This window comes from Gopherus evgoodei, chromosome 1 (assembly GCF_007399415.2).
Source record: "Gopherus evgoodei ecotype Sinaloan lineage chromosome 1, rGopEvg1_v1.p, whole genome shotgun sequence".
NCBI classification, from domain to species: domain Eukaryota; kingdom Metazoa; phylum Chordata; order Testudines; family Testudinidae; genus Gopherus; species Gopherus evgoodei.
The window spans coordinates 125,321,487-125,340,497 of NC_044322.1; the positions used below are offsets into that span (position 1 = coordinate 125,321,487).

Consider the following 19,011-nt stretch of genomic DNA (forward strand, 5'->3'; position numbering starts at 1 on the left):
GCATTGGCCTGTTAAACCCAGGGTTGTGAGTTCAGTCCTTGAGGAGGCCACTTAGGGATCTGGGGCAAAAAATCAGTACTTGATCCTGCTAGTGAAGGCAGGGGGCTTGTCTCAATGACCTTTCAAGGTCCTTTCCAGTTCTAGGAGATAGGTATGTCTCCTATTATTGTTATAAAACTCCTCACTATACCTGAAGAAGACCTATACCAGCAATGCAGGGCACTAGAGACACCGTTGACACATGATGCAATATTAATGCGAGTGATTTAGGTGCTGAACTAAAAGCCCTTTCAAGATACATTTTGGCAGGATCAACTCCAAAGGCTTTTCTGGAATATATGTGCGCAAATGACCACCATCTTTCCACATGCTTTTGTTGCTCTAAGCATACTTCTAACACTTCCTGTAACAGTTGCTAGTGGAGAACACAGCTTCTCCATGCTGAAGTTAATAAAAACACATCTACGCTCCACAATGACACAGGAGAGGCTGGTCAGCCTTGCAATCAGTAGAGCATGAGCTGACCCAGACTGTGAACCTTCAGGAAGCAGTTCAAATCTTTGCAACCAAGAAGGCACGGAAAGCACCACTTTGATTATTCAAACAGATAAAAATGCCAGTGTTTACTATGCAGACAAGAAAAGTTACTTTCGCTGTTCAGGCATTTGAAAGTTTAGTGTTACTTAAAATTTGTGAACAAGGCATTTTAAGTTGTTCTCTTTTCTTGGGGTAGTTAGCAGAGCAGTACCATGAGAAGAGTAGAACAGGAAGAAGGCAGAATTGATACCTTTCAAAATTTTGGCCCAAGCGAGGGGGCATGGGTGCATCATATGAGCTCCCCGCCTCAGGTGTCAAAATGTTGTGGGCCGGCCCTGATGCCTGAAGGTGAGAACCACAAGAGTGGGCCATGTCTGGAGGTTAAAGCACAGCCAAGTTAGATTCAAGAGTCAGGACCATGGGACATGCAGGGGCACAGTCAAGAGAAAGGCCAAGGACCAGAGTCAGGGATCAGAAGCCAAATGCCAGAGTCTGTGGGTTAGCCAGAAATGCAGTCAGGAAGTGAGATCAGGGGAATCAACGATGGTGAACACATTGAGTAGCCAGCAAGTTCTGGGCGCTGCTGAATCTATCCCTCGGTCAATCAGGAAATGCAATCACTTAGGCAGCCCCTTCCAGGATCAGCTGTGTCCAGTATGTTTCTAGGAGACTGACCCTGCTGCAGCTGGTGCCCTGACACTGGAGAAGAGTGAATGACTTTGGCACTCAGATAATCCTGACTTTCAGTGCTGGCTCCATCACTGTCTTACAAGTCACTTCTCCTCTCTGATTTAGTTTCCCCATCTAAACCAGGGGGATGATCATACTTGTTTATTTACTTGTCAGGGGTATGTGAGGATTAATTAGTCCATGTTTGTCTATTGCTTTGGACATGTACATCACTGTAGAAGTGCTAAGTATTATTATTATAAAAAGAACAGTAAGCCTTTGAAAATTGCCAACACCTAGCCTATATTACTAATCTGATTTGGCCTAGGAGCACTTATTGCTTGTCATAAGATGAAGTCTTTTGCTGTAATGCATTAGCTCCTTTGCTTCAGAAGCTGCTTCTGTTCTTTTATGAGTTCTGGGCAACCCTCTAGTCATTTAATTTTTTCTCTGCTAGAGAGACAAAGTTGTATCTGAGTTTTAAAACTACCTCATAAAATTTGTAAATATTATTGACTGGATTCACTCTTGTTCATGCCAACTTCTGCCAGGGGTGCTAGGAACAGCCCCCAAAGTAAGCAGCAGTGGGCTGGGAAAGTGTTGGCCAATACATCAGGTGAATGTGCTCCTGTGAAGGCCCTTGTAGAAACTAACCCTCATGCTTCAAACCCTAACATATATGCATAACTTTAAGCATTTGGATAGTCCTATTGTCTTCAGTGGGACTGCTAACATTGTAAAGCTAAGCATGTGTCGTGGTTTTGCAGGACAGAGCCTAGGCCGCTGTCCTGCAACATAACCTTTGCAGATCCACAGAAGTATATTGAGTAACTCCATGAGGCAATCATGATGAAACAAGGCCAAGGAAACAATTCAAAAGTTAAGGTCAAGGTTTTCCAACATGACTAGTGATTTTCTGGATGCCCTACTTGAGACTGTAAGGGGACTGCTTCTCAGGGGTGGGTGCTCAGTATTTTCTGAAAATTAGAACTCTTTAAGGCAGTTCAAGTTGGGCACCCAAAAACAGAGATACCCAAAATCACTGGTCACTTTAGAAAATCACTCTCCATGTAAACATAAGAATAGCCATACTGGGTCAGACCAAAGGTCCAGCTAGCTCAGTATCCTGTCTTTAGACAGTGGGTACAGGGTACAGTGAGATTTTCTGGCTGCATTTCTGTAGGCATCAAGTGCCTACTATTACACTATGTACTGCAGCCCAGTTTCTGTTCACGTTGTATGCTGGGTGGGGATTTTTGATTTAATAGATTATTCACAACTCTTTCAGCAATTTCAAGAACCCACGTAACCTCACACCGCACAAGTTCAACTGACAAGAGCAGGTTTTGGTTTTTTGAAAAAGGTTCTTTGGAAACTTGGGTGTATAAAGTGATTGTGGGCAGGGGCAGCTCAATCACACAAGCAGCACAGAAAGCCACCAACATTTTTAGAGACTGTTAATTTGGTTAGAATGCACCTTCCTATAGAAAGCACATGCTAAACCCATGCCTGCTATGCCACTTACAGCCAAATCTTAGCGTACTTATGTAACCCACTAGTCAATATGCGTTATCTTTCTCCCCACTGTGTAAGAGTCTGTTACAGCTCCCACCTACAGTTGTTGAATCTTTAGCTCAAGCTACCAAGGCTTAGACTTTTAGTTCTGGAGGTCTCCAGTTCAGTCCTTGGTGTCATCCGAGATAGCAGCTATTACACCTACTCAAACATGCAATAATAAATAATAGTTAAGGGCCTGATTACCATCTCTCAAGATTGCTGGATTTCAGTAACTCAGCCAAGGATTATGGAGTGGGTGGGTGAGGTTCTGTGGCCTGTGGTGTGCAGGAGGTCAGACTAGATGGTCATGATGGTTCCTTCTGGCCTTAAAGTCACTGAGTCATGGTAAAACCTTATGTACAGGGCTGAGGAGAGGGAAAACTCCATCAGGAGTTCATAGAGTTCCACTCCAAACATTTCTATCAGGGAACATCCAAGGAAGCAGCTGGCAGTTTTCCCTCCAAGTACTAAGGACCCTGGGGGGTCCACAAAAGGCCAAGGCCATTGGATGGAGGCCTGGTGCCTCTGCACTGGCTCTGGAGCCCAGGAATCTCCTTCTGTTTCCTGGCAGCATGGGTCCCTTGGAGCTGTGCTATCAGAGCTTTCCCAGAAGGAGATGCTACCGTATCCTCTTAAAGCAGTGGAGCTGAGAAGTGCTGTATTGTCTTTCCCTGAGCAACTCTATAGTGTGCCCTCCTCCATGGCTTGCCTCACCCACAACTCCTGTGAGAACCTCAGGGGTCCCAGGAAGGGGGAGGCCAGGGTCATGAAGGCAGCTATGCCTCACCCTTCCACGTGTGGGAAGGCAGATCTACACATAAAGGCCCCTCTCAGCACACGGATCTTGAAGACACAACATGGGCCAAAGAGCTTGTCTTTGCAAGGGTTCTGCACCTTTAAGACTCCCATCCTTTGTGCTGAAAGAACTTTTTCTACTTTCTTTGCAGCATGCACTGTCAGAGTGATACTTAGTGAGCTGTCTCCTGTTTCACACACTGTCCCCTTCATGTGTTGTTTATCAATAATCTGTTAAATGGACTGGTTTTTTTTCTGCCACTGCTTTGTCTCAGTCTCTTCTCCTTTTAAATTAAAGTTCTCTGACAGGTGAAGATCACCCCAAGCCAGCTGACCAATCCTTCCAGTCAATGCTGCCTCAAACATTTTGGCTGCATCCGCTGCCAAGCGCTCACAGGTGTATAACCGGCCCAACAGGTACACGGAGAGGATGGGTTGGGGAGGAACACTGCCTGATTCTGCTCTCTCTCAATTGCACTTCTGCAAGACTGGGCAGAGTTTTGCCCGTAATGGCAGGAGAAGTCACAGAACAGCTGGATGATGCTCTTTACTTAAAATCAGAGATCTCGGTTTTCCTGCCCGTATGTTTTGGAAAGAGGCAGGTGGAGAAGCTCATTTGCACTCATGTTTTTAGGCCTGCAGGGGCTTGCTCAGCCTTCCATGAAATTTAGAGCAGTCTGATGAGAAGCAAAGAATAACTGTAGTACAATGTGTTGCAGTTATGTCCCTGCTCCATCCCTGGCTTGCCCCAGTACTTAATTTGTACCAGGGCTTGTCAGAACTGTGCCCCGGCACCACTAGGCTTGGCAGTTCATAGCCCCAGCACCTCTGGGCTCACCACATCAGCTATGAATGTAAAAAAAATTGCTTGAGCCCCAGCACCTCTTTCTTTACAAATTAAGCATTGGTTGCCCCCTCCCTACCCTGACATACTGGGGGCAGGGCCAGTATCAAGTGCTTACACCAGCTAAGGAGATTATCTGTATAGGGAGTATTCCAGGGGGGGCTATTTCTACCCCTTCAGGGCCTATTTATGCTGCCAGATGAACAAATGAAAATCAGACCCGTAGAATCATACTGTATGGTGGATCAGTGAGAAACTATGAGCCTCCAGCATCAGCCGCTAAAGAGAATTAGATGTGTGGAAGGCACACAGAGCAGTAGCTGTGCGCACACACCAGCCCCAACACAAGACCTCAGCTGTCTCTGGCAACTTCCTGTCATTACCCACACTACAAATGCACAGGAAGAGCAAACACCAGTATGTGGCGACACAAGGTGTAAGGAAGATAGTGGAGAATCAAGTCACTGTTGAAGGTATTTGGGGATAGGTCTGTAATGCGTCCTATGATAGCATTAGAAAATGAACGATCAGGAAAAGATCACCTCCTGAAAGAGAATGCAAGATGAATTCGGGATAAGAGCTAGAGAAAACCACCTTCCCCACCAAACCATTTTATTAAGTCTTCACACTCCTTCTTCCTGTCAACTATGAAACCAGCTGAAAAAAGTAGCGCAGTCCCCACACATACCCATTAATGGTGGAGAAATACAAATGATTTGTTCATAGACAAAAGCCAGGGAAGAAAAGTGAGACTAAACGGCTTAATTATGGAGCCTGAGAAACAACAAACAAAAAGTTAAACAGAAGGGAGGAGAAAGCAGGAAGTAGTGGTTGAAACAATCTGTAAGGCAGAGGAGGGGGTCAGTCCCATTTAAAACAAAGTGCACAAACAACAGGGGAAAGTACACAAAAAAAGTAAGTTGATTTTGTCATATTAGCAAAAGTTGTGATGGCCACTTTGGAACCTGAAGACCTCCTGTTTATTCAAAGAACAGGTGCCAGCTTCCCACCCATCCCTCAGCCCTTAACTGAAGAGACCATTTCTAGCAGCAAATGGATGGTTCAGTTTGTATGGTCTTTCAGTACTGGTATGGAAATTATTCTCATTTGGATTTGCATTTATGCATTTTGCTATTAGATATAATAATGAACCAGGTAGGATTGTTAAGATGCTGTATAACTGAGCTAAGCACTAGCCATCTAAGACAGATGAGCATAGTCAAAGAGACAAAATATGAAGCGCTTTTAAAGGCGTCTTTGCTTGTTGCTATTATGAAGAGGTCATAGTTTCTCTTTAGCAAAACTATGCAATACATGGCCTTGTCTCTGCTAGAGAGATTGTCTAGCAAATGCTCACTGGTGTTGAGAGTGGCTTGGCAGCCACAGTGTTAGTAATGTCGGGAGCCCTAATCTAGACAACCTGCTTTTAACACTATGTTAAGTGTATTGGACTTTTTCAGAGCAAATCTAATCCACACCTTGTTCATTTTTACCTTGTCTGTTCACAGAACTTCCAAAATTGCTAATTGCAATGCAGTGGTACCAGTGTTAGCAGCAATGGGAAAGCTATAGGAAATTTGCCTCAGTTAGACAAGACTCTAAGGACAACAGAAAAAAACAGAACTGATGGGTAATAGAAGGAAGGCCCCAATCAGGCAAACACTTAGGCACCTACTTAACTTATGCACATGTTCAATCCCATTGAGTTATTTAGGTTCATAACTGAAAGCACATGTGTAAGTTTTTGCAAGATCATGGAATAAAAGGGAACAGACAGTGACTGAAGTTCATCCTCACTGTTTGTGTTTGATAAAGACAAGGTAAAAGAAAAATACTTAGGCTGTAAACTCTTTGAGACAGGGACTGTCATGTATTTGTGCAGCACCTAGCACAATGGAGCCTGGACCCGGTTAAGGCTTCTGGGCGCTACTGCAATTAATATTTTTACTTGCATTATCAAGGGAACATCTCTTTTAATCAGAAGTCACTATGACTCTTGTGCTACATTCTAGCTTTGCATTCCTACCACTTCAAAAGGAGAGTTAATGGTAAGTGGTTTAGCTATAATGAGAGGAAATGCAGTCACTGAGGAGGACGTCAAACAGCAGCACAACACCAAGAGTACATTTACACTTCGCACTGAGGAGTGACTGCTGCTTGGGAGGAATTCCTGCTCTAGCTTTAATGTAGCTAGTTCACTAAAAACTGCAGTGAAGACACCGCAGGGTGGAATCCAATGTGGGCTGGCAATGCATGTCCCTACTCAGTGTTCCAGGTGGGCTTCCACTGCTCGCTCTGAAGTCTGTTCTGCTGCACCTGCACTGCTATTTTTAGCCATGCTAGCAACATTAAAGCTAGCAGATATATAGCTACCCAAGCTGCAATCACATCTCTGATTGCATAGTATACGGACCCTAGGTGACATGGTGATGGTACAGAGAGAAAGAGAGAGAGATAAGTGCTGAATTATTTTCCCAGTGGACTCAGCGAGAGCTTTGCCGCTGACTTTGATGGAAAAGGGTTGTGCCCTTAAATGCAAGATTCTAATTTCTTACCTAATATTTCTTTTCTATAATCAAGATTTCTGTTATTACACAACTAGTTAGCCAAGCTAGTTGGGTAGTTATATGATTTTTATTTCCCTGCAGGTTTTCTCTATTGTATCTGAAATCAGTTGTTATATTTTATCAATCTGATGGTTATGCTTTATGATTGTGATTTAACATTTATATTGCAATGGTCCTAGAAGCTCACCAGATGGGGCCTTCTTCGTGCTAAGTGCATGTCTCCACAGCAATGTCTAAAGGTGTCTACACAACAATTAGACACCCGTGGCTGGTCTGTGCCAGCTGGCTCAGGCTCATGGGGCAACAGGCTAAGGTGCTGTTTCACTGCAGTGTAGTGTTCCAGGCTTGGGCTGAGGCTCTAGGACCCTGTGAGGTGGGAGGGTCACAAAGCTCAGGCTGCAGCCCTATACTGCAGTGAAACAATCCCACAGCCTGAGCCCTGGGAGTCTGAGTCAGCTGGCACAGACCAGCCATAGGTGTCTAATTGTTCTGTAGCCATACGCTAAAGAGTCCACGGGGCACCTAAAAGGCAAAGACCAGCAGTAAAGGACAGTGATTGTACACTTACCCTCACTACTAGGGCTGACACTAAAAATGCTAATTGAGATGCTAGTTTTTCTGATGCTTCACATAAGTCATCAAACATTGTCAAGTGATAACATTTGTTCTCTGACAACCTGGACTGGACTTAGAGGGGAAAGGCTCATTGCTCATTATAACAACGTTGGCCATTTAGAATTATTTTGAGGTATTATTTGGAGGTTTGGGGGTGGGCCCTATGACCTGTAGGGGAATCTCCACAGGATAACACTTGTCCTTCCCCAGAGGTACAGGTTTGCAGTATTGGGCCCTAGCTGATGTCACAAAGAGCTAAAGTTGTCAGTTTATCACCAGGATAATTTGAATATTTTCACTGTCATTTTTTAAATAAAAATGATACCAACAAAGGGCAATTACCCAACCACCCCACAAAGCTGCTTTTATTTTTCCTCTAGGCATTTTACTGAAAGCCAGTTTGTGGCAGGCAACAAGTTCATCAGGTCACAGAATTGTAGAAATGTGGGGCTGGACGTCTTTGCAGCCTCGGTACAAAGGGCTGTAAAATGTGGTCAGAATTAATGACCACTATAGATGCCACTATAAAATCCATCTGCAAATGATGAGTCAAATGCAGCTTGACCAACTGCAATAGCAGCTCCATTTTGTGAATACCCACCAGTGAGCATGCCTAGCTCCCAGTGAAGTTAAGAGGAAGTGAGGGTGCACCACATTGTACAATGAGGCTCAGAGCTGGCTGCAAAAATACTTTCTGTAGACCTGTGACTTCTATTTCTAGCACTCATCCAGCTTGTATATTTCTGGTCCGTTCAACATGAGAAAACGTCACATTTATTTACCACCTCTTTCAGATTTACAAGGCAAAGTTGAAGCTGACAAAATATTGGTAGTAAACCAATTTGGCTGTAGGGGGAGGAAGGCTCTACAGGGTGGCTAGCCTTGCTGATAGTCCAATCCATATATATAGTGGTTGGCAATGGCAGACAGGTACCACATTGAGAGCACTTCTGAGTGTAGACTATGGAATCTTCTGATGTGGGTCTCCCTCAGCCTTGCCTATTGAAGTTGTTACTCTTTAATAAATAAATATTCATTGGGCCAGAGAAAGAATTAGAACAACTCTGTATCCCAGTAGTTAGGGTACTCACTGAGAGGTAGCAGCTCCCTGTTCAAATCCTTTCTCTTCATCAGCTTCAGGGGGCACTTAACTGGGAATCTCTCAGATCCCAGTGAGCATCCTAACCACTGGGCTAAAGATTTTAAGGTGGAGTTAAGTGGCTTCTGAGCAAGCCTACAAGATCAGGCTCCACATACATCTTAGGCAGAGGAACACCTAGCTTCCCCCAGGTTTCTAGTTTATTCCAGGGCTTAGGTGGGAATAGATGCCTGGACTCTCTGAGTGAATCAGCAGAGCACATGCCCAAAGGCAGAAACATAGGTGCCTAGGGAACTTTTACTGCAAAAACTTAAGTGCTCAGTGGGTTTAGGCACCTATAGGGTTAGGCGGCAGCCAAATGGGAGGTTATAGATCACAGTGGTGTCTAAAAACAGGACTTAGGCTCCTAACTACCTTTATGGCTCCCACCTTTACTCAAACAATCCCACTGACATTGAAAGGAATAATCATGTGAATAGAACAAGCAGATATTGGGCCAATACAGCATGTGAAATTGCACTGGGTACTTGTTCTCTAGAAAATAGTTTAGTTTCCACAGGATACATTTGATTTAATTTAATGAAGTGTAAATGCTTTTTAAAAAATTCACAGTTTGAGACCCCGAATCTCTCAGAGGATGCACCTTGCACCCTGAAACGTGACTCATTTCAAGTGGGAATTTGTCCGGCTTTTTTACTTGCCAAACCTGAGTTCAGGGTTCCATGCTTCTAGTGCAGAAGCTGACGAGATCACTAATGCCCACTGCAGAGCAGGTTGTTGCTAGTTTGTCCTGCTAGAGGTGTTAGGTGATTCCATTAGCTCCTGGAGTTAAAACACATGACCCAGAAGTCAAGTCTTTAAATGGAATTAAAGGAAGAACTGGCTTTCAGCTATTTTGTTTGAAAATGTATTTAGTTGTCATTACTTAAGCCTAGACATGTATTCAGTTAATGATTTTGGCTTATCAAGGGTTTTTGTCTAACGTATATATAAAGCAGTTTAGTTTACTTTATGGCTCTGATCTTATGCCCATTGAAGTCAATGGGAATTTAGCACCCATCAACTTTTGCTCACTCAAACAGTGATTGATCTGCAAAACGGATTTTGAGGAGCTGAAAGATTGTTACCACCTACTCATTTGTGGTCATCAACATTGAAGTGACCTATAGGGAGGTTGTGTCTAAAAATGTAGATTCTTTATTTCCTTTCCTTCTGTGTTGGCAAAATGCCACACTGAAATATCATTGGTGGGCTCTAACGAACCTAGAGTGACAGATTTAAGTATTGTAACATTACTGACCATGCAGACTGTCTGAAATGTTCTCAATGACTTTTGGAACCTCGGACAGTTTCATTCACCCACCACTAACCATTCCTTTACCATTCCTTGTCCATAGTATTATCTGTGTCTTGCAATGTGAGCCGTGCTACGACTCCCTGAGTACTTTACAATCAACCTTGAAAACCGTAGTTTTCTTTGCAGTTGTCTGCTGTTACTCCCCATTATTGCCCTTGGTGCACTTTTGTAAGCAGATCCCTGTGCCTCTGTAATGTATCATTGTGGTGGGGAATTGTGGACATGGCCAGGGCTCTTGACTTTCCACTTGGCGCCTAGATTGACATGTGAGGGTTGGGGTCTGTGTTGCCTGTCCACTTGTCTTCTATAACTATTACATATAAAAACCTATATTTAATGAAAATTAAGTTTGCAAAGTCAAGTGCTCAGAAGTTAGGAACTGCCAGGTTTAGGGTTGCCCATGAAACCTCTAATGCACATACACAAGGGAGCCTAATTATGATCACATACTATTTTTTCCGCATGACTGCTATCTCATTCAGTGCATATTTCTTGATGGGGTCAGGTAATAAATTAGGACTGTGCTGTGCATCGGGACACTTTATGATGGTCGCTTGAAACATGATTCTATCCATATTCAGTATTTCTTTTAATTAGCACTGAGAAGGAACAAGATTTTTCCATGCCATAAAAAAAATCCAAGATTTGGAAAAAAAATATCATTCCATAGTGGAATGGGAAAAACAAACCCTGGAATTTGTCACAGAATGGCTGCCTAGACCCTGGGCATGAGCCTAAATATCTACACTGCAATTGTTATAGCCTCGCAGTCTGAGCCCCGTGAACCCGAGTCAGCCGACACAGGCCAGCTGCGGGTGTTTTATTGCAATGTAGACATACCCTGAGAGCACAGGAGAGAGAATCTTCCAGCTGTCCAGGTATGTCTACTCTGCAGTGTAAACCCAGGATTAGTGGAATTCAAGTTGGTGGACCCTGGGTTAGAGGACAGAGGGCTTGAGCATCTACACTGATTGGTTACCATAGGCTGAGAATTTTTGAAGCTGAGCCACAACCTGGGGCTTCAGCATCTACACTGCAGAGATCTGAGTCCAACCAGCCATATCTCAGATTTCCTAGTGCCCTCCTGAAATGTGTCTGTGCCTAATGTCACAGAGTCCCCTGAAGCCTGGAATGGAGCGTGCTCAGTGAAGACAGACTCTGGAGAATTTAGCTGCCAAACTTCTAATGGGCTTGTGTGAAATGTGCTTTTTGGAAGAGCATACGTTGGCCAGATTCAGGCAGATTTTCATGGGACTGGCAAAAAGGCATGTCCCTCTTGGCAAATTTCAAGCCCCTGCTCCAAAGCTTAGAGGTGCTAGAGTCTCTCAGCAAAACAACTGTAAACATTTTCTAATATGTTAAACTATGTAATTTTCCCTAACTTCGTTCTGAGATATGGCTGAAACATTTCTACTGAAATTTTTGAAAATATATTCCCCAAGAGACAGACACCTAACACGGAAGATTTCAGCCGGAATGGTTGGCATTTGGCAAAGTTATAAGCAACTGAATACTGCATCTTATAATGGGACATGATAGGCAACCTTAACTATAGGTGCCACTACTATTGCGGCCTATACTTATGAGAATTGGCAGATTTTTCCATACCCCTTAGCGAGGATTGGTGCTGGTTCATTTGAGAACATTTTTCATCATTGTAGACTCAGGGACAACAGGATTGTGTCCAGATGAGCGTTAAATGTTTACTGTCAAACAATGGCGCTTCCTCTTTTGTGCCTGGGTGATTATTCCTCAGTCTTATTGAACTAATTATTTAGAAATTATTTCTAACATTCAACCTAAATGAGTCCTTTCTTAATTTTATCCCAATATATATCAGGTTCTCTTGAACATTCTCTCACTCCATCTGTCACTGGATCTGCCCAGTCTAGGTAATAACAGACTGCTACAAAACACAACACTTTTCATCTTAAAACACAACTCATTTTGTATGAGTACAAAATGTTGGTCAGACTTACAGGCAGTTCCCTAGGGGATTTTCATCTGATCGGTGCTGGTGCTTCCACACTGTAACAGATTTTACTTTCTGTACACGTCTGAGCTGCAAAAAGAGCCCCAAAACAATAAATTTAAGAATATTATATTTCAAAATGATCAAATCTCAAGATATTTCTCAGTTCACACAAGCACAGATAACACGATCAGTTTTCAAATGGGCTAGCTAGCTCAAAAGCATTTATACGCCAGATTTCCAAAAGTGCATATTCAGCACCCACAACTGAGCCCGATTTTTAGAAGCGCTACCTCCTCTTGTTCTTTTGAACCTACCGTTTTTCCAGATTATTTCCCCCAATGCTACTAGTTGTGGGTTTTCATTGCAGTAATTGTTTATGTTCAAAGTGTTTAGTCAAGGGTTGTGTGTGTGCAGGAGGGGAGTTGAGGAGAGTGATGGAAGGCTGGCATCCCAAGGTGGGCAGATGGAAGGTTGTGGTATGTGGTCTGCGGTGCACAGTACTTGTGGCAAGGGTAAAGTGTGTGTTCTGTGTAGAGGATGTGACTTTTTGGGAATCTGTCTGTACAAGATATGAATTCTGTGTGAGATTATGAACTCTCTATGTATCGTTACCAAACTACAGACTGCAACTGTTGCCTGATTTGATGGGAGATTAATAATATTGTTTAGATAATATGGGTTATAGGCTCACCAATTAATCTGATCAGAAGATAATAAGGTTCTTGTCTCAGAGTCAGGCTACACAGGGGATCATCAGGATGTCTGACTAGGAAACTCACACTGAGAACAAAAGGTACCTTTAAGCCTTTTCCTGAGTTAAATGGAACAGTAATGCAATAGCAATCAAATAATCAACCAATTACAAAAGCAGTAATATTGTTCTAGCAGTACAGGTGGTATTATGTCCTATAAAGATTTCTTGATTCCTATACTCACACCCTTCCTTGAAAATCTGGTGATAAGAGACAAAGGACCAGCCTTGCCCCTGGCAGGCCAAGAGAGTTCAATGGTCCAGGTTCCTCAAGTTTTGAATGAGAGGTGAAGAACTTAGAAGAAGTTGGAGCTAAAAGCTATAGAAAGACCTCAGAAGCTAATGTAGCTTTTACTTAAAACTAACTATTAAGAACTAACAATGATGAACTGACAATAAACAAGCTGAACTTTCCCAACATGGTGGGTTGCCCCTATTATGGAGCCTGATCCTAAGTGCTCTCCTTCCATGTCCAAACTTAACTTCCTCACTCACAAAAATGTTAGGGTACGCTTACTCTATGGGCTGGCATGTTCATGCGTATTAAGCCATTCCTATAACTATTAGAGCCCATTAGCTCATCCTCACCTCTGTTGTTTCTGTCCTAACCGGTTATTTTGGTTACTTCCGTGTTCTTTGTGATGTACCTGTTAACTCTGAAAAAGTCCATGAACTTGGGTGGCCTTAACCACCAATTTGCTTTAACTTGCCCACTTATCAATGTGAAAGGTCACACACATATATACTATATGTTTTAGCTCGTCACCACCTATCTAACATAAAGATCTTGTTCATATGTATGTTAACTTGCTTTAGATTAACATACAGGACGTTGCCTTTAGGTTCCTTGCATTACAGTTAAACCAATAGCAAACCTATAATGTGGCAAATGATCAACTCATAAGAAAAGATATATATGCAAGCAAGCAGGCTAGCTCTATAGGCTACAGTGCAACCTTTTGCCTTCTCTGTTGTCTCTTTGACTCCATATTGGACAGAAATTCCAAAGACTGGTAGCAAAAGAATAATACAACAGAGGTTAGTTGAATTAACTTGCTTCTCTTTGAAATGTTGTAACTCTAGAGAATAGGATAGTGCCTCCCTAGGAAAACTGTTTTTCAGTCAGTGGATGTATTTGGGATCTTTAGCCACTTTCAGTGGCTCAAGGTGATGGGAGCTGATATAGTTTTATGAGGCAGGGAAAATGCTGCTTGCCTGACTTCCTGCGCACAGATGGTCCCCCAAGGACTCCCAAGGAAATGGTGAACTACTGAGGGGCATTGCAGATAGGGTGTTCGTTGTTTTTTAAATGATCTGTACTCTCTTGTGCTTTGTTAAATAAAAAAGCAAGAACGAGTTAAATGCTGAGCAAAGTGTCTGTGTGTTATATTCCTCACCACTGCCTCCGGAAAGAGGGAACTGTAAATGAGAAGATTCACATCTTGGAGAGGAGTTCTGGGAGAGGATATTTTTAGGTAGGGGGGAGTCTGAAGCGTCAGCAATGAGCCCAGGAGCTAGTCAGCTGGACAATGGGTTCCAGCTCTCAGAAGCGAGTGTTGGACACTGAGTTGCACTCTGAGGGTGTGCCTAGGGACCCAAAGTTTGGGGCAGTGTCTGGGCTTCATTCAGGCTCCAGAGGCTTAATACACCCTGGGGACCTAGGGGCTGAGTCCTTTACAGCAGTCTGCTGGGTGGCCTGGAGGGGGTGCCGTATCGGATCTGTGACAGTGGCCTACATAGTATGTACTATTAGATGGCTTCACGTTTCACTTACCTGCTTTTTTTGTGGGTTTGTGCATGTAGCGATTCTAAATGCTTCACAGCGAAGATTTTTTGTGTATTAATTTTCTAATTATTTCAATACTTAATGGGGGTTCTGCAAGGGGTCCTGTGGTGGTAGAAGTATCGAGAGTCCATCAGCAGCTGATTATGCTACCCATAGCAGTTACAGGTTAAAATACAATAGAAAAATGTAGCCTTTTATGCAAAAAGGGTTTGTGTGCCTAGCCCCCATACACTAAGCTTCCAGGCACTCTACTCCCATCCATCAGCAATGTGCGTTGGGCATAAACTTTCAACTATAACATAAATAATGGCTGACCCAACATTTTTTTAAAAATTAGCTATTGTACTAGACCTGCTCAGGATCCACCTCATTATGAAGTTTTGTGGAAGTAGATGATGGCTTTTTTTTAAAAGAAATATTCATCAACAATGAAAAGTAGGTTTTTCAGCCAGAACCCTCAAAGGCTTCCCATTAAAAATGTATAAGAAACCCAACAAAAACTACACAGACAATTCAAAGGGCATCAAATCTAATCCTGTGAGAAATTTCTTTTAGCAAAAAACTGGAGTGTATTGCTCATTTTACGTCCATTTTTAGAACACAGTCCTAACTATGAAGCTACTACTAGGCTTCCTTCATGTAATACATGACCCAGAAAGAAAACCAGCTGGCCCAATAATTGACAGCAGCCTCGTGGCCCTGGCAGGGAGAGCAAGATCCCGTGGCCCTGAGGCCCCAGTGTTGAGAGTGAGCTCCTCCAGTCCTGGGACCGCAGCAGGGAGAGGGAGCTCCTGTGGCCCAGGGCCACAGTGGGGGCACAGAACATGCCCCCCCAAAGGAATGGAATTTAAATTTTGTGTGCACGCTTCTGCTTCCAACCTCGTATTCCTGCACCAAACAAGAATATTTATTCTGACCAAGAATATACTGGGCAAAATTTTTAAAGACCCTCAACTTGGCCTCTCATTTTTGCACTTACAAGCTTTGCAGAGAGCAAAATTGCCTGCATAGTTAATTGCAAGTGTAGATGATATCGGGTAAAAGTGTTACAAATACCTGGAAGTATCCTGAAAAAGGCTGCAGAAAGGTGCAGGGTGCTAGCTGGAGACGTTGATTCAGTTCCAAGCTCCCCACCAACTTCTTAAGTCACTCTCCCTCTCTCGGTATGTTGACACTGCAGCTGGAAGTGAGCCTCCTAGACCAGGTAGACAGATTTGTGGTGGGCGAGGGCTCACTCTTGCATGCCAAAAATAGCAGTGTGGATGTTGTGGCAATGGCAGAGGCTTAAGCTAGCTACTTGAGCTCAGACCCAGGGGTCAGGTTGACCTTGAGCTTGGATGGCTAACCTGAGCCTCCACTGGTACTGCAATGTCCACCCAGCTATTTTAGAGCACTAATGTGAGCCAAGCTAACACATTATCCGGGCTGGGAGGTTTGCTCTTAGCTGTAGTATAGACCAGAGGTCCCCAAACTGTGAGGCATGCCCCCCAGGGATCCACAGAGAAACTTGGGAGGGGGCTGGAGTGGTGGGGAGGGAGCACCACCCAGCTCCATTCCTGGCCCAGGCCTTAGCTGCTGGCCCTGGCTGCTGGCCCCATGCCCATGGCCACGCTCCAGGACACCGGCTGCCGGCCCCGTGTCTGGGCCCCACTACTAGTCCCATGCCCGAGGCTCTGCCCTCGGTCTTGACTGCTGCTCCCATGTCTGGGGCCTGAGCTGCTGGCCTTGGCCTCCAGTTGAGGCTCCATTCCTGGTCCTGGTCCTGCCCCCAGCTGTGGCCCCAGCCTTGCCCCCCCTTACTCATGTCTGCCTCCTGGAGCCGCAGCCCTGTTCCCAGCCCTGGCTTCAGAGGTAAAGAGAGAGGTGAGGTAAAAAGTTTGGGGACCACTGGTGTAGACATACCCTCTGAGCTCTCTTTCCTGTCTGAATGATAGGGATAATAGCACTTCCCTTCCTCACTGGGATGTTGTGAGATTAATACATTAAAGATTGTGAGGTGCTCAGATTCTACAATAATGGGGCTTGTATAAGTACCTAAGACGGAAATGTCTTAGGAACCCTATTAGATGTTGATGGGACTTATGTTCCTAATTCCCATGGGGGCTTTTGAAACTCTTATCTAGAATCTATGTAGGTTTTTTTTCCATTAATAAAATCCAGAAGTTGCTCATTCGAAAACGCAGGTACAGTAAGGTAGCCAGTGTGTAATGCTACAACTGATTGTGGGCAGAGAAGGTCCTTTTAAAACACTGGCCTATAATAGCTGAACATTTCCAGGGATCATTGAGTAGTGATGGGCTGGTGGCATCATGCTATTATTATAACTGCCCTACAAATGACTTTTTTGAAATATGGAAAATCTTTCATATAGAAATAGTATATTGCAAAAGACAACAAATACAACATGCAAAAGTGCACTGTGCTACAGGAAGACTTCCGTCTGGTGTTAGTCTGTAGAGTTCTGCTTTTATGCTGCGAGGCAGTCACCAAAAGCCAGTGTAAAATTATATATTCTTATGGTGTGACTGCATATTTACGATTCTTATTGTGTGCATGTGCGCATGCTGTAAACTCCACTGCACATGTTTTGTCGGCGCAATGTCAGAATGACTTTAAATCGCACCGCTGCAAAGGTTAAAGATACATATCTAGTCCAGATTTACAAAGAAATTGGGTACAAAGTTTATTCATTTGGGTTTCTATCAAAGACTAGAAGCTGATTCTCCACTTTTATGATGTCACTTGGAGTGCATTATATCTTCTACTGTTCTTTTTACTAAAAGCAAAATTTACACCTGTTGCCCCTTTATTCTATTATTATTTGAACATTTTAGCTGTTTGTCCTACTACAGTACCTGCTGTAATTCTGACTGATTGCGAAGTTACCTTTCTATAATATGCAGTCACTTTAACTCATAAAATAATCATTTTATTTCTAAATTGCCCAGTCATCAATGATGCAAACATATACAGCTCTTTGCTTTTCAGTGACCATTTTGGGCTTTTTCCATGAGTAAAGAATATGGGGATAGGAGGGAAATGAGCCAATCTGTATTTCACCTGCTGAAAAGCTACTCTAAAAAAAGAGAATGAAAAAGAAGTGAAAAGTTGTCCTTACCTGCTCCAGTGTGTACGGTGTAGCATGAAAAGCCCATAAATGACAGATTGGCTGTTAGAAAACGTCTTATGCTGGTTACTCCTCAGATCATCAGGCTCAGGAAATGACCATATATTTCTGCAACGGTTAATTTCCTCACTCTGTAAGTTAACTGTTTTGATACGCCCCTCAGGTTTTGTGTTTTTTTTTTGGTTTGTTTTTTTAAGTTCAGAAAATCTTTCTTCATCTCCCAGTAAATCTGTCTGATGTCTGTGCTCTCCAGCTGACTTGTTTCACAATGAGAATGTGAAGTTTGCAAGGGAAATGGTGAGCCTTAAAATATTTCCACGTAGTAAAAGGAAATGGAGCTTCAAAGATGTTTTCTGCCCTAGAGTAGCAAGTGCACAAACCATAGAGAGAAAATAGAGTAAAATTTTCAGAAGCACCTAAGGGACTTAGAACCCTACATCTCATTTTCAAAAGAGACTTGGGCACTTAGGAGCCAAAATTCCATCCTAAGTGTCTAAATTCCTTTTGAAAATGAGATTTAGGCTCCTAAATCAGTTATGTTGCAATTGCTGAACACAGGAATGCCCAAATACCTTTAAAAATCAGGGCCTTGGTCTAGAAGCAAACTGCTATCATAGGGATATTTCCAGATGGTCACTATTTCCAGTACTGTTTTGTTCAATTTCTAGTTAGTCCATCTCTTCTATAGAATCAATACTTGCTTGGTCCTTTGGTGCTTACTGAAGACAGATTTTATTGTTATAAGTATTTGAAGTTGCATTAATTGTACATTTAAGGTTTTTTGCAGCAAAGGTATGTTTAGAATCCATTACATTCTTAGTTTCTTTGGAGTAAATTGCTGTTATCTGGAAACTTCAGATGACAATTTTTAATCACCTTAGAGGTTGGCCAATGCCACTAGTTGGTGACTCAGCTAGTGCTATGTGAATAACTGATTTTTGGTTCATAGGGAATTCTGAAAAATCAAAAATAACATTAGTTTCAGGTCAATCCCAAACCAAATTTTTTTAGAAATTGTCAGTGAATTGAAAAATCAGAAAAAGAATCATTTTGAATCCAACAAAATGTTTTGTTTTGATTTGGGGCATTTTTAACTGTTTTTAAAAGAAAAGCAGAGAAAAATTTGGAAATGAAACCTAACTTTACAAAATTGAGCAGGAGGTGCCTTTCCTTTTATGCCCAATAGCCCAGCGGTTAGCACACTCAGTTAGGCTGTAGAAGATCCAGATTCAAATCCTTACTCTAGAGCAACAAATTGTAGCCAGGTCTCCCAAATCCCAATCCTCCTCCCTTGCAAGCTATTGGCTATTCGCTGGTGGTGGTGGGTCTACT

At 43.0% G+C, this 19,011-nt stretch overlaps 1 protein-coding gene across 4 annotated transcripts in view; it reads right to left on the reverse strand.

The window, feature by feature from the left end:
• Window positions 1–17,926, reverse strand: part of LOC115655868 (P2Y purinoceptor 8-like) — a 45,179-nt gene extending 27,253 nt beyond the window's left edge. For 2 of the 4 annotated variants that reach the window (XM_030571837.1, XM_030571845.1), the window contains exons 1-3: window positions 17,671–17,926; window positions 15,609–15,747; window positions 12,020–12,102 (exon numbers count right to left, since the gene is read on the reverse strand). The gene's annotated coding sequence lies outside the window, so the exon portion shown is untranslated. The remainder of the gene's footprint in view (window positions 1–12,019; window positions 12,103–15,608; window positions 15,748–17,670) is intronic. The other 2 variants (XM_030571856.1, XM_030571865.1) reach the window with 2 other exon arrangements.
• Between the last annotated feature and the right edge of the window lie 1,085 nt (window positions 17,927–19,011).